Below are 13,798 nucleotides of genomic sequence, written 5' to 3'. Positions count from 1 at the left end.
CCCTGGAGATTCATCAGCATCCTGGCTGTCCTTAGGCGCTCAACTCAAGTCTTACCCTGCTCATGGAAGTTAGTGTCCCTTTCTCCTTTGTGCTCACTCACTCTTGGATCATTCATGACTCTGTGCTCTTTTTTTTTTTTTTTTTTTTTTTAATTTATTTATTTACGATAGTCACAGAGAGAGAGAGAGAGGCAGAGACAGGCAGGGGGAGAAGCAGGCTCCATGCACCGGGAGCCCGACGTGGGATTCAATCCCGGGTCTCCAGGATCGTGCCCTGGGCCAAAGGCAGGCGCCAAACCGCTGTGCCACCCAGGGATCCCGACTCCGTGCTCTTGATGCACTACTGATCACTTTTGGGCAGATGGGTACTATATATTTTTCTTGTTATAATGAGAGTGGCAATGTAGTATATTCTTTCTAAGTTGACTATGAGCCTCTTAGGGTAGTGACCATGTCTGAAACTACTTTGTTCCTCCATTCGTTAGCCCCTTATGTTGTATACAGTAGATGCTTAATAACTGTGTCAATGGCATTTTTGATGATGTGTGGTTTACAGTTGAGGACTAGGGCCACTGCTTTGGAAAGATGGAGCCTCACAAACCACACAGGGCTCTACAGTTGAGAAAGCGCTTTCACACAGCTTACCTTACACAACCCCTCCAGGGTCATAGAATGTCTCCCCAAGCACAGAGCATGACAATGAGCTTCAGAGAGACTAAGTGACTAGCCAGAGAGTGCTTATGAATGGTGAGTGATGGGACCCAGACTGGTACCAGGTCATCAGTCGTCCGCCCAGCCTTCTCCCCCCACAACACAACTGCACCATGGTTTCTGAAGGCCTATGCACTTGCCTTTGCACTGGGACCCCCACAGTCTCTGTCTTCTACACCAAAGCTGCTCTGGCAGTCCTATGTTGGGCAGCTTCCACTGCAGTAGTGACTACATAGTGCTCTATTATTAATTTCAAAAGTTAAATTCAAAGGAACAGGGGCAGCCCCAGTGGCGCAGCAGTTTGGTGCCGCCTGCAGCCCAGGGCGTGATTCTGGAGATCCGGGATCGAGTCCCACATCGGGCTCCCTGCATGGAGCCTGCTTCTCCCTCTGCCTGTGTCTCTGCCTCTCTCTCTCTAGCTGTGTCTCTATGAATAAATAAATAAAATATAAAAAAAAATAAATTCAAAGGAACATTTTAATATTTTTTTAGGCATGTGATGCAAACAGTATCCATCTCTCTGAAATGTGTAGTGATGAGGTGGGTAGTAACAGATGCACATAAGTTTTATTAGAGTTATTTTCAGCTTTACCCTAGATGCACTCCCAGACTACTGATGCCCCCTGCAGTACCCGCCCCCTAAGGGAGCACATTCTCTTTTGGACCATCTGCTCTTCGTCAGGCCACTGGCTCTGCCAAAACGCTGGCCCCTACTTCACTGAGGCTTCATGGAGCCGGGCCCAAGGGCATGTCTGAGGTGACTGCCCAGTTGAGCCCCTGCCAAACCCTGCACCAGGTTCTGCTTCTGGGTCCCCAAGCAGCATGCCTACATTGAATTAGCTGTGACTGCATGGTCACCTTCCTAAGGTGCCTCCCTACCTCAGGCTGGTCAGCCTGGACAGAGAAAGCAGTGCAGTTTTTTTTTTTTTTTTTTTTTTTTTTTTTAGTTTTTTTATTTTTTGTTTGTTTGTTTTTGCCAGACCACTATAAAACACCAAATTTCATTTTCCGCAACAAACTGAGGCTACCTGGGCAGAAAAAGAGTAAGAATCTTCAAATTTTCCAAGGTGCTGATTTTTCACTCTGCACTATGAGATTTTTTTTCTTAAAGCACAGTCTGAATGTTAGTATAATACCAGCTAGGTGGGACATTTCTGGTTTATAATGAGGCTGTCCCAACATTCCCAGGAGAGATCCCCAGAATCTCTTCCACGGGACTCTGGATAGTGGGGCTCAGTGCTGAATGGCATGGTGAACACACTGTGATCTCAGACCTATAGGCAGTGCATTTACAAAGTTACTTGCCATAGAGAACTCCCTATACCGGAAGTCCCTATATGTGGGACTCTCTCTACAGGAAGCACATTTTTCTTTAACGCTTAGGCACAAATTAAGATGAAATTTTATGAGAACCACCTAAAACTGTAAATGTACATAACCTTATGAATTATTGAAATGTTTGTCAGTGATTTTAAAGGACTGTTGTTTGAATGAACAATTTCATTATACGGGATCCTTCACTCTGGGTTTCCCCAGATTTGGATGAGCTTTAAGACACACTCTTATTTCTTGGCCATGGCCCAAGGGTGCTGTGTTTTTGAGCTACTTCTCAGTGTTATGTTTTTGCAACAGGAATTCAATTTTCCAAAATAATGTCCTTTATCCTGGGATAAAGGGATCCACAGACCTCATGAACCTATCCCAGTATCTCTGACAGCTACACCGGGTGGAGTTCAGTCCTCTGATTTCTCTCCATTTCTGGTAAGAAAGGTCTGTGAAAGTGAGCTAAATCCTCAGCAGATTAGTTCATCAGCCCTAATAAAGGCATGTCAGGATGCTGCCAAGAAGAATCCGGTTTCAGAAGCAACTTTCCTTTTAAAGTGCCAGGGTCATCGCTTCCACCCAAACTCATGAGGATCGCATTGCAGGAAGCAAAATATGATAGCAGGACATCTTAGCAGACAAACGTCTTCCCTCTCCTACCCCAGCCTCCAAAGGAATAGCTCTCTGGGGGAGTGATGTCTACATCAAAGCTGCTTGTCACTCAGTGGGCCTCCCAGATGGGGAAGTGTTTACTTTGGCCGAGAACAACTATATTCTCTGCATCCGGAGCCAGGGGCTGACTGCAGTGGACCCTTCCTGGCTGCGGCAGGGTAGATTTGCAGGTGCCGTGCCTCTCTCCCATCATCTAGAAAGGTCGGAGGAAACTAAGACAATACAAGGGTCTTGAAAAGAGCTGAATATCTCCAAAGTGTGCAGAGGCTGCTGGCTGTGCCTAGACTTCATAAAACCTCTTTTAAAGCTTCTGAGTTGGCACTATTCAGTTCTTGGGAAAATCTGGGACCTTGAGAGATGCTAAGTCTAGATTTTTAAAATAATACATAAGAGGGAAAAATATACAAATCTTCCTGTTTAACTCATTCTTGCATCCATAGACTTCCTCAGGAAATTTGTTTTCATTCAAGTCAGTGAAACATGTGGCGTTCCACAATCCTGGGGTGAGAAGTTTCTCTCCGTCAATCACTGAGCTGTGTAATGTGATCACTCCTAGATGTCCTGAGCCCCAAGCAATTTCCTCAGTCATTGGTTGGTTGATTCATAGAAATTTGTAGCAATGTTCACTTACTAAGGGCTATGAAAATCTAAGGTTTCCCTAAGTCATTTTTACACACAGGTAAGACTCTAACTCTCAGCTCTGAACTGCCTATTCAGCATCCTGGACAAAAAGAGGAGGGTGGCCCTAAGGGGAAAAAACTGGGGGTCAAAGGCATGCCCATGTCCTGTGACTTCTACACATGAGATTGATAGATGCAAGGAAAAGATTATTGGCTTAAGATAACGATAGTCAGGAAACAGTGGCCAAAATAAGTCAGTACTGAGTCAGAACTATTTAATCAATAGTTTCTGGGTGACTTGTCTCGCCAATTCTTGTTAAATTCTTGAAGGAAAAAAGACTATTCTCTACATCTTTTCCATCCTTCGGAACATGATCCATGAGGCAGTGGCCTCTGCTTCCCCAAGAACTTACTAAAACTTGAGAATCTCAGGCCCACCTTGGACCTACTGAATCAGAATCTTCATTTTAACAGGATCGTCAGGTGATTTGTGTGCATATTCAAGTGTAGGAAGTGCTGCTGAGTGCCTTTCATATCTCTACATCACCAATCTTTAAGCCTATTATCATATAAATGCTTTCTTTTAAAAATACTTTACTGAGTTTTGATTCACATACCATATAATGGTAATTACCCATGTATAGTTTACAATTTAATGGCTTTTAGTAAATTCAGTTTTGTATTCATCATCACAGTTTATTTTATTTTACTTTTCTTTTAGATTTTATTTTATTTTATTTTATTTTATTTTATTTTATTTTATTTTATTTTATTTCTTTACCAAAACCAATTTTAGAACATTTGTATTACTCCCAAAAGAACCACCCATATGCTAGCCACCACATCCCAACTCCCATCCACCCCAGGCCTGCACAATTCCTAATCTCCTTTAGGCTTGCCTATTCTGGATTTCCCACAAATGGGACCATACAATATAAGCTCTTTTGTGACTGTCTCCTTTCACTCAGCATAATATTTTTGGGTTCCACCCATGCCATAACATATATTGGTACTTTCATTTCTTTTTATTGCAAATAATATGCCATTGCATGGCTATACCACATTTGATGTGTCCATGGGCACTGTGGATGGACATTTGGATTGTTTCCACTCTGGCTATCTGAAATAAAGCTTCCTTGGACATCCTGTACAAGTTTTGTGTGGACATATGTCTTTATCTCTTTGGGGTATATACCTCGGGGTGGAATCACTGGGTCATACTTTGTGTTATTAAGTGTTTTCAAGTTGTGATTAGCAGAGTACAAGTGCTGCTGTTCCCACATAAAGGATAAGGAGACAGAAGTCTAAGTGGTTGACTTGCTTGTGGAAGGGAAAGTTATCTGGCTCTGTCTTGGTACAGGGTATAATTAAAAAAGAGTAGGTTAATTGTTTTTTCCAAGCTCAGCCAAAAGATTTAATTTAATAAGAAAACTGTAGTCTTGAATTTATCATTTTACTCCTCCAAGTCCTAGAGTCCTAGATTAGTGACTGGGAGCCTGGTACAGTGTTTCTAGCTTTTAGACTGCACTCAAATTTTAAAAATACAATGTTTTTTAACTTTTAATTTCTAATTGATGGATGAAAACAATGATTAGAAATTGAAGGCAGTCTAAAGAAGAGATATTTTTAAAGTTAATGACGCAAAAGCCAAATCGAAGATGAGTTCTCTATCCCTAGCTTTTCCTTCACTATTTTTTAAAATATTTTATTTATTTATTCATGAGAGACACACAGAGAGAGACAGAGACATAGGCAGAGGGAGAAGGTGGCTCCCTGGAGGAAGCCGGATGTGGGACTCAATCCCAGGATCACGACCTGAGCCAAAGGCAGACACGCCCAACACTGAGCCACCCAGGTGTCCCCTTTTCCTTCAGTGTTACACTAAGTAAACTGCATTGTTCCCTCTGTTTCCACCAGGCATTATGAATTTATGTCACAAGGAGTTGCTTGTCTTTAGTTAAACAACAGCTTGATGCATTATTTGTGATTTATTTACTAGGTTTCTGTAGTATCTTTCCACCTAGGAGCCCATGGCACTGGTCATATAATCTTTAGGATGTTATTTTAATCACAAAATTTCTAAGGATTCTTATGTTGACTAGACAATCAACAGGAATGGTTCCCAGTATAGCTAAGAGGCAATAAAGAAATTATTAAAGTGCCATAAATATGAACTATAAACATAAAAATGACCTATTGTGGATATGTGAGCTAAGGTACAGGGGAGTGCAAAAGAGGGAAATCTAATTTTGCCTTCTGAGGTGACGGAGGGGAAGAACTAGGAAAGATCCCAGAGGAGGACATATGGAGGTGAGTTTTGAAGGATAAATCAAAACAATGTAAGACAGACAAGGGTGAAAAGGACTTTTTAATAGCTATTTTGTATATTTATTTGATAGGCAACTAAGCTGTGCATATTTACATTTCAGATTTTGTCATTTTTACAAAGACTTTATTTATTTATTTATTTATTTATTTATAGAGCAGTGCAAGCAGTAGGAAGGGCAGAAGGAGAGTGAGAGAGAGAATCTCAAGCAGACTCTGGATCGTGAAGGAGCCCCATGTGGCGCTTGATCCCAGGACCCTGAGATCATGACCTGAGACAAAATCAAGAGTCATATGCACAACCCACTGAGCCACTCAGGCATCCTCAAATTTTGTAAGTTTTGACATGGATATACAGTCATGAAATCATGCCACAATCAAGATATTGAACATGTCACCACTCCCACACAGAACAGTGGCCCACGTAATCCCTCCCTCCTGCCTTGCTCTACCCATCCTACACTCATCCCACCACCCATATAGCCATCGATAGGCTTTTTCTCACTCTCCATTAGCTTGTATTTTTCTAGACTTGTGTATACATAGAATCATACAACGTGTACCCTTTTCATTCCACTTTAATTGTTTTGAGACTAACCTGTGTTGTTATGTGTATTGGTAGTTTATTCATTTTTATTGTTGACCAACTTTCTACTGTATGAGTTTACCACAAGGTGTTCATCACCTTTTGATGGACATTTGAATTTGTTTCTAGTTTTATCAAATTGCTGCTGAGAACACACATGTACGAGTCTTACTTTCTTTTCTCTTGGTACATACCTAGTTGTGGAATGACTGGGTAATAGGGCAGATGTTAGTTTAACATTTTAGAACCTCTACCAAATGGTTTTCCAGAGTGGGGATGCCATTCTACATACTCACCTGCAGTGTATGAGAGGTCCAGTTCTTCCACGTGACCTGGCATGGCCAGTCTTTTTAATTCTAATTTTAAAATTACATTTTTGTTTTGTGGTGGGAGGGAACATTTCTGAAGATTCTCTTGGGAGAGAGTCACTGAAGAATATATAAGCATTTTAAATCTCTTGCTTCACATGGGAAATTGTTTTGCATAAAATTCTTCATTCATTCCTCCTAACAAAGAGTTTATCTTATTGACTTTCTTTTTTAAAAAATCTTATTGACTGTCACATTTTTTTTTTTGAGAGAGAGAGAGAGAGAGCATGAAAAGTATGTGTGGGGGGGGGGGACGGAGTAGAGGGAGAGGGAGAGAAGTCCAAGCAGACTCTGTGTTGCACGCAGAGCCCAACTTGTGGCTCAATCTTATGACCCTGAGATCATGACCTGACCTGAAACCAAGAGTCAGAAGCCTAAACCAACTGAGCCACCCAGGCCCCCCCGGCCTTCCCATTTTAAAATCCTCCCTTAATAACTCTGAGAATTCCTGTACTGAAAGTCCCCAGGTCCATCCTTCCTGGGACGGGTGTGTAAAGTGTCTTCGAGGGGTTCCTAATTACTAGCATGGGCCTTCACTGTGGCCCTACTCTATCACATATCTCTCCCAGGGGAAGGACTCCACTATACCAGGTAGCAGGAATTTGGTCTGGTAGAGACCCAGAAACACAGACCATGGTGGCAGCAGGAAGGTATAGTTATGAGCATCCGGGGCTGACTTCCATACTATAAGCTGGTCTTTTGCCCAATTATAAAAGTTGGTATTCTTATAGCCTTATTAAGACAATAGCTTTTATTTTTCTGCCTCTCAAGCACTGCCTCGCTAGTAGTAATATTTATAAGTATATATTTTTAAATAATCAGTCCATCTAAAATCTTTTTGGGAAGAATTTAGCCTGGAGTTTATAGTAGAAGATAATCTGTAATGTCTTTTCCAGCTTTGTGGCTCTCTGGACACTATTTCCCCTTAAAAAACAAAAGAGAACACTACTGCTTCTGCTTTTCAGCAGTGAATGTCTCTGCCTTTCACAGATGTTAGGGAACTTTGTCGTTAATGCGACCCCAGTGCCTTGCCTTAATGTTTAGCATGAGAATTCAGGGATTTATCTTTCCTGTCAAGTTTTAACCCACTATGATTCTTCCTAGTGGACAGTGTGACAGTATTTTGAAGTTTATCTCCTTAGACAAATGGCTCATTCCAGCCAAAAAGGGAGTATACACGACGGTTCTTTTTCAACGCTGGCAGACCCAGCTGAGGGCCATGTGCAAGGGATGAAGCCTTCCTGGCTCACAGGGGGACCCTAATCAGAGAGACATGGATTAGAATTAAAATTAGAATCTGCCCCTTTGGAGGCACCTGGGTGGCTCAATGATGAGTATGTGCCTTTGGCTCAGCTTGTGATCTGGGGTCCTGGGATCGAGTCTGGTATTGAGCTCCCCACCGGGAGCCTACTTCTCCCTCAGCCTATGTTTCTTCCTTTCTCTCTGTGTTTCTCATGAATGGATGAGTCTACCCCTTTGTTTGAGCCCTCCATGTGGTTAGAGGTCCTGGGGAGACATCTGAGTCATAGGTGTTCTGAGGGCCTTGTCCTGGGCCTAAGGGCTGGATGCAACTATTCTTTCAATATAGGTTAAAGTTATTTAAATACCTGAATGATTAAGATCCTCTCCAGCCACTATTAGCAGTTAAGAGTCTCGATCCTATTCTCTGTCACCACCCTTCCTCTCCAGGTAGCTGAATGGGTTACTGTAGGAGAGGCTGCCTCAGATATTAACATTAGCTTTCACCTGACGATGAATCCCCCTATACTAGACATTGTTTTTTTTTTTTTTTTTCTTTCCTCTTCTCACCTTGTCTTTCTCTCTTACCCTCTTCGGCTTTCTCTTGATTTCCACTTTCCATTAGTAGGGAGACATTTCTACAGGTTAAAATCCTTCCCTGACCATTCCTCAACCCATAGGAATTCTCCCTCTGACCCATCCATCCACCCTGTCTAGGCGGCCAGCCCTTCAGAGAGGCTGTGCATTTTTTCCCCTGAATCTGCCCACCTTCCCAGACAGAGCTGCAGACCTGAAATCCTAACCCAGCAGCTAAAACCCACCAAAGAATTTCTCCACCACACTCGTTCTTTCCTGATGATTTACCAGGTCAATGCCAAGTCCCACTTTGGCATAACTGAACTCACAAGGGTTTTGACTATAATGCCACTACCATCTAAGTGCTTATGTGCCTTCTGCCTCCTTTGGGTTGATGGCAGGAGACAACACCAGCTCCATTTAGATAAAGATGGAAACAGGACTCCATCAAAGTCACCACATCACCTGGTTACACAATGACTCAGCGGCCAAGGGAGGCCTAAATTTTCAGCTTTCTTTCAAGGTTTCCTCTGAATCAGTAGACCTGATTAGACCCTTTGAACCAGTCGAACCTTTTCCATTTCCCCTCAGAGGGTTCTGTTTTCATACCTATACTGAGATTCTGCGCATGGACTCATGGAGATGTGGAATAATCCCCCCAAGTCCACACACCACCCCCTCTCTGCCTCTTTTTGCCTTCCTGGTGTTTCCCCCCCACCCCGGCCTATGAAGGGGAGGGTCCTTCAGCAGCCTCTTTTGCCACACAGGTGCTGTGACAAAGAACATGTCCTGCTCCACAAGTGACCCCAACTGTGGGACAGAACCCCCCAAGCCCTGCTCTGCACAGGTCTCCCTTGGTGTGAAAGTGTCTGAGAAGGTGTTACTTGCCAATTCACAGGAAAGTTGCCCACTGTCAGAGAGAGGGGGTGAGGGGAGGCAGGAAGCGGCAGTGGTCATGAACTAGTGCCTTGAGCGCAGTGCCCTTGCAGATGTGGGTGAGATCAGGGCTGACTGTGAGGTCAGCCTGATGGAATGCTCCTAGGTGACACACCCTCCCTTGTCAGGGCAGTGAGTCAGAGGGTACAAGAGCAGCCCCACCTAGCTGTGAGCAAAACTGCACCCCAAGAGCGCGAAAAGGGGAAAAGCTGGGCTGACCCTCCCCCACAACAATGAGCAGCAGGTCAGTCACCCCTTTGCTCTCCTAGGGAGCCAGGCAGGGACTCCACAACATTTCACTCATTGAGTCTGTGCCATCTTTTTTTCTAACCCATGGAAACTTGCGTTTGCTTCTTGGATGAGTTTGTTCTTCCAAGCTTCTTGGGAGCCAATAGGAGGAAGCCACTTGTCTCCAGCAGCAACTTCTGTGAAGAAGGGAGAGTTTGCTCGGTGGCGGTCAAGGTCAGGGGGTGCCTCGCTCCTGGCACATGATAGGCAGTCAGCAAATATAGACTCACTAAACTGAGGAATGGGAGGGCTGCACTTGCCCCACTTTCCCTAGGTCTCTCCCTCTTATCCCTGCAATCACATTTTCTCAACAGGATGGACTGAAACTCAAAACAATGCATGGACTCAGAAATGGCACTGATGGGGACACCTGGGTGGCTTAGTTGGTTGAGTGTCTGCCTTTGGCTCAGGTTATGATCTCATGTCGGGCTCATCTGGGAGTCTGCTTCTCTCTCCCACTCTGCTGTTCCCACTCATGCTAACACACACACTCTCTCTCTCAGATGAATAAATAAAATCCTTTAAAAAAGGAAAGAAATGGCACTGATGAGCTCAGCACTTTCACAGATGAGATCCGGCAGCTGGGGACTGACTACAGTGGCCTAATTGTGGGACACAGCCTATGACAAAAAAAAAAAAAAAAAAAAAGTAGTTAGTAAAGAAAACCATACGCCCAAAATGGCATCCCTTGGGCCAAATCACCAAGCTGGGGCTTAACACCTAAGCAAACTGCAATGTCAACCTCCCCCAGAAATGCAGTCGTAACTGGTTAGTTTGGGAATTTCTGATGAGCATCAATGAGGTGATCTGTCAGGTAGGCCCCCCTCCACCCCGGGAAGGAGGATGAGGCGACCCACCTAATAGGCCCTTCTGCCCCTCCCTCTAAGGAAAGTAGACCTCGCCTGGGATAGTCTTGTGTTTTCTTTAGCTAATAACTTTCTTGCTCCATCTCCTTCCTAGAAACACCTTCCATTCTGCACAGCTCCTCAGAGCTCCCCGCTACTTGCTACATGGGGCGCTGCCTACTGATAAGTCATTTTTTAAATGGAGCAAGTCAAATCTTCACATTGGCTCGGCTGAATTTTTGTTCTTTCACAGTGGTTCCCACAGAGGTGCCACAGGCCTCCCTGAGATGGGACCAGGGCCTGGGCTGGAGGCTGAGAGATGGGTTAAAGGAGACCTGGGAACCTGACCTGGGCCCTCAGCCACCCAGCACCAGGCAGGTTAGATGGGGAGCCCCAGCTGGGTGCAGCGGGGTAGGTGTAGGCTCTCAGGTGAGGCCCCAAGAGCCTGTCTCCCGGGAGGAGGGCTCTGACTTTTTCCTTACAGTCTCCTCCACCCGCCCACCCTTCTCACTTGCTTCTTACAACACGGAGACAGTCTACTAGCCTAGATTTTTTTTTAAGATTTTATTTATTTATTTATTTATTTATTTATTTATTTATTTATTTATTTTATTTATTTATTTATTTATGACACAGAGAGAGAGAGGCAGAGACACAGGCAGAGGGAGAAGCAGGCCCCATTCAGAGAGCCTGAGGTGGGACTCGATCCCAGGTCTCCAGGATCACCTTGGGCCAAAGGCAGGTGCTGAGCCACCCAGGCTACCCCTACTAGCCTAGACTGACCCAAGTTTTGCTTTCGTCTCTTTTATCATCCTTCCTCTTCCATCATCGGGCCTGCTAGGCCACCACCAGGTGCAGTGGGTGCTGTGTGCCAACCCCTCTAGAGGCCCCAGGACACCGAGTCCCAGCTGGCCAGGGCCTCCTATTGGCATCAGGGGAAAAGCTCGTGGCATCACGAGGACCCCTGGTAAGTTCTGTGACGGTGGCCAGGGGGAAGGGCAGCAGGACAAACAGTGCACGCCAGGGAGCCGGGGCGGCCAGGCCTCTGGACCGAGAGGTGGCAGCTGAAAGGTGGAGCTCAGTTTCCCCAAAGACAGGTGGCACTCATTCCCGGAGGAAGGAAGGAACACACGGGGGCTGAGAAGCACGCAGATTGGCAGGAAGCCCGCAGATGGGGGGACCTGGCTCTGCTGAAGGTAAGGGACTCGAGGTGCCAGGTGTGGGGCTGGAACGTGCACCTGAAGACCCTACATCGATCAGGTCGTGCAAGGCTCATGCAGCCCCTGAATTCAGGGAAGGACTGCACACTTCCCCTTCAGCCACCTCCTCCTCTGAGATCATGTCCCTCCCTCCCAGATGCGGCCTCAGGAGGCCTCACCGGGCACCAAGCCTCACCGAGCCCCGAGCACCAAGCACCAGTCTGGCTTGGCCTTGCATGGACTCTCCAGCACCGCCTGCCTTCCCATTTTGCTGAGGGTGGGAAGGAAAAACCGAGTGAGCTCAGCAACTACATGAATGAGAAAGCCACCCTATCAGGGATCCTAGCAAACAAGTTAAACAAAAGCAGGAAGGATGTTTTAAAGGAAAAAGCCTCACGCAGGAAGTAGGGAGACAAAAATAAAAAAGAGAAAGGGAAAAGCAAACAAACTGAGGTCACCTGTGAAGACCACTAAGCTAAAGAAGTACAGGATATGACAAAATGAATCAGAAAAAGCTAGGGAAAGAATCATAGCTAACACAGACTAAGCCTCTTCTTTTTTAAAAAAAGATTTTATTTATTCATTCATGAGAGACACAGAGAGAGGCAGAGACATAGGCAGAGGGAGAAGCAGGCTCCATGCAGGGAGACCTCGATCCCACGACCCCAGGATCACAGCATGAACCACAGGCAGACGCTCAACCACTGAGCCACCCAGGTGCCTCCAATCTCAGCCTTTTCTAAGCCCAAAATGTATTAAGCCTCATGGGAACCCTACTTGTTGAACCCTACTGTCCCCGCTTTACAGATGGGGAGACTGAGGCACAGAGAGGCAAGGGAAGTAAAGAAGTGAAGAATGGCTGTATGCATGAATAGGAATTAGTAGCCCACCTGTGTCATAACAGAAGTTCACAAAGAAGTTTCCTTGAGGGGTTTGGGAGAACTCCTGCCTCGTGCTCTTCGTGTTCTGGCCAGAGAGGGTTGCATTACACGGAGCATCATGCCACTGAAGTCCACGTCTGGGGCTCGGACATGGCCTGGGTAAATAGCAGTCTTTTTACATGAAAGCCAAAGTGAGTCCTGGAAAAGAAAAGCCTATCCGTACAGAAAAGTGGTCCCGAGAGAGAGACAGCAGGCAGATCTCCTTCTTAGCAGACTAGAGATTGAGTGAATGGTTGTGTTCAGCTTCCAGATCCATCTTCTGCTGCAGCCCCAGGGACTCATTCATGCCTGAATCTCATTTTGAACAGATGATGAGTAGAATAATGGTAAGTAAATAGGTAGCTGTTTCACAAACCGCTGGGGTGTGTATCTTCTGGACCACTTTATAGGTGTTTAGCACTAAAAGGAAGTTAAGAATTCCTTCCCACTTTTCCAAGGAACAGCCTGTAACTCAGAAACCTCCCTATAACTCTCAACACTGAGGTTTCAATGTCTCCGTTCCTTCTGTGTGGGCTCCAGGGTGTCTGGGTGAAAGTCAACAGGAGGGCAGAGATTTAGCTCCCAGCAGCCTGGCAGTGCCCAGCAGGAGTGTAGCCTGGCACCCAGTGCATGCAGCGTGGCATCCAAAAGACAGAGCAAGTCCCCACCAGAACCCTGGTACCCAAAAATAGCTGCTGTAGAATTTAGAAGCAATGAAGGGACCTGGTGGTTATTGAAGCGTCTAGAGCTATATCCAAACAGGAAAACAGTGAAAGAAAAGAAAAAAAAGAAAAGAAAAAAAGAAAAGAAAAGAAAGAAAAGAAAAGAAAAAAGAAAACGAAGAAAAGAAAGAAAGAAAAGAAGAAAGAAAAGAAAGAAAAGAAAGAGAGAAATAATCTTATGCACAAATATAATGTAAGAACAAACCGCGAAGAACCCTTGGGGAAAAATTGTGGCAAGAGCAATAAATACAAGTGATTATTATATTTGGGATCATGTGACCTTAACAATAAAATTCAACTAGCCTTACAGAGAAATATTTGAGTTGCTTTCATTTCAACTTAGACTTTAGGCAAAAATCTGTATTTTAAAAGACAAACATGCTCACAAAAAAAGATTTTTTTCTGAGACAAGAAAACATATTTTAAGTTATTACAGTACCAACACAAAGGAGAGTTAGTGTTTAAAAA

At 44.8% G+C, this 13,798-nt stretch overlaps 1 protein-coding gene across 48 annotated transcripts in view; it reads left to right on the top strand.

Moving 5' to 3' along the window:
- Nucleotides 1-13,798, top strand: part of LOC144284441 (uncharacterized) — a 64,745-nt gene that overhangs the window by 5,117 nt on the left and 45,830 nt on the right. For 40 of the 48 annotated variants that reach the window (XR_013352838.1, XR_013352835.1, XR_013352825.1 and 37 more), the window contains exon 1: nucleotides 9,477-9,600. The exons of 3 other annotated variants lie outside the window; for them this stretch is intronic. The gene's annotated coding sequence lies outside the window, so the exon portion shown is untranslated. Of the gene's footprint in view, nucleotides 1-9,476; nucleotides 9,601-11,330; nucleotides 11,457-12,872; nucleotides 12,956-13,798 lie in introns of those variants that run through there. 5 more of the 48 variants (XR_013352819.1, XR_013352820.1, XR_013352821.1 and 2 more) reach the window with 5 other exon arrangements.

The sequence above is a fragment of the Canis aureus genome, chromosome 15, assembly GCF_053574225.1.
Source record: "Canis aureus isolate CA01 chromosome 15, VMU_Caureus_v.1.0, whole genome shotgun sequence".
Classification (NCBI taxonomy): domain Eukaryota; kingdom Metazoa; phylum Chordata; class Mammalia; order Carnivora; family Canidae; genus Canis; species Canis aureus.
This window is presented reverse-complemented; position numbering and strand designations above follow the sequence as displayed.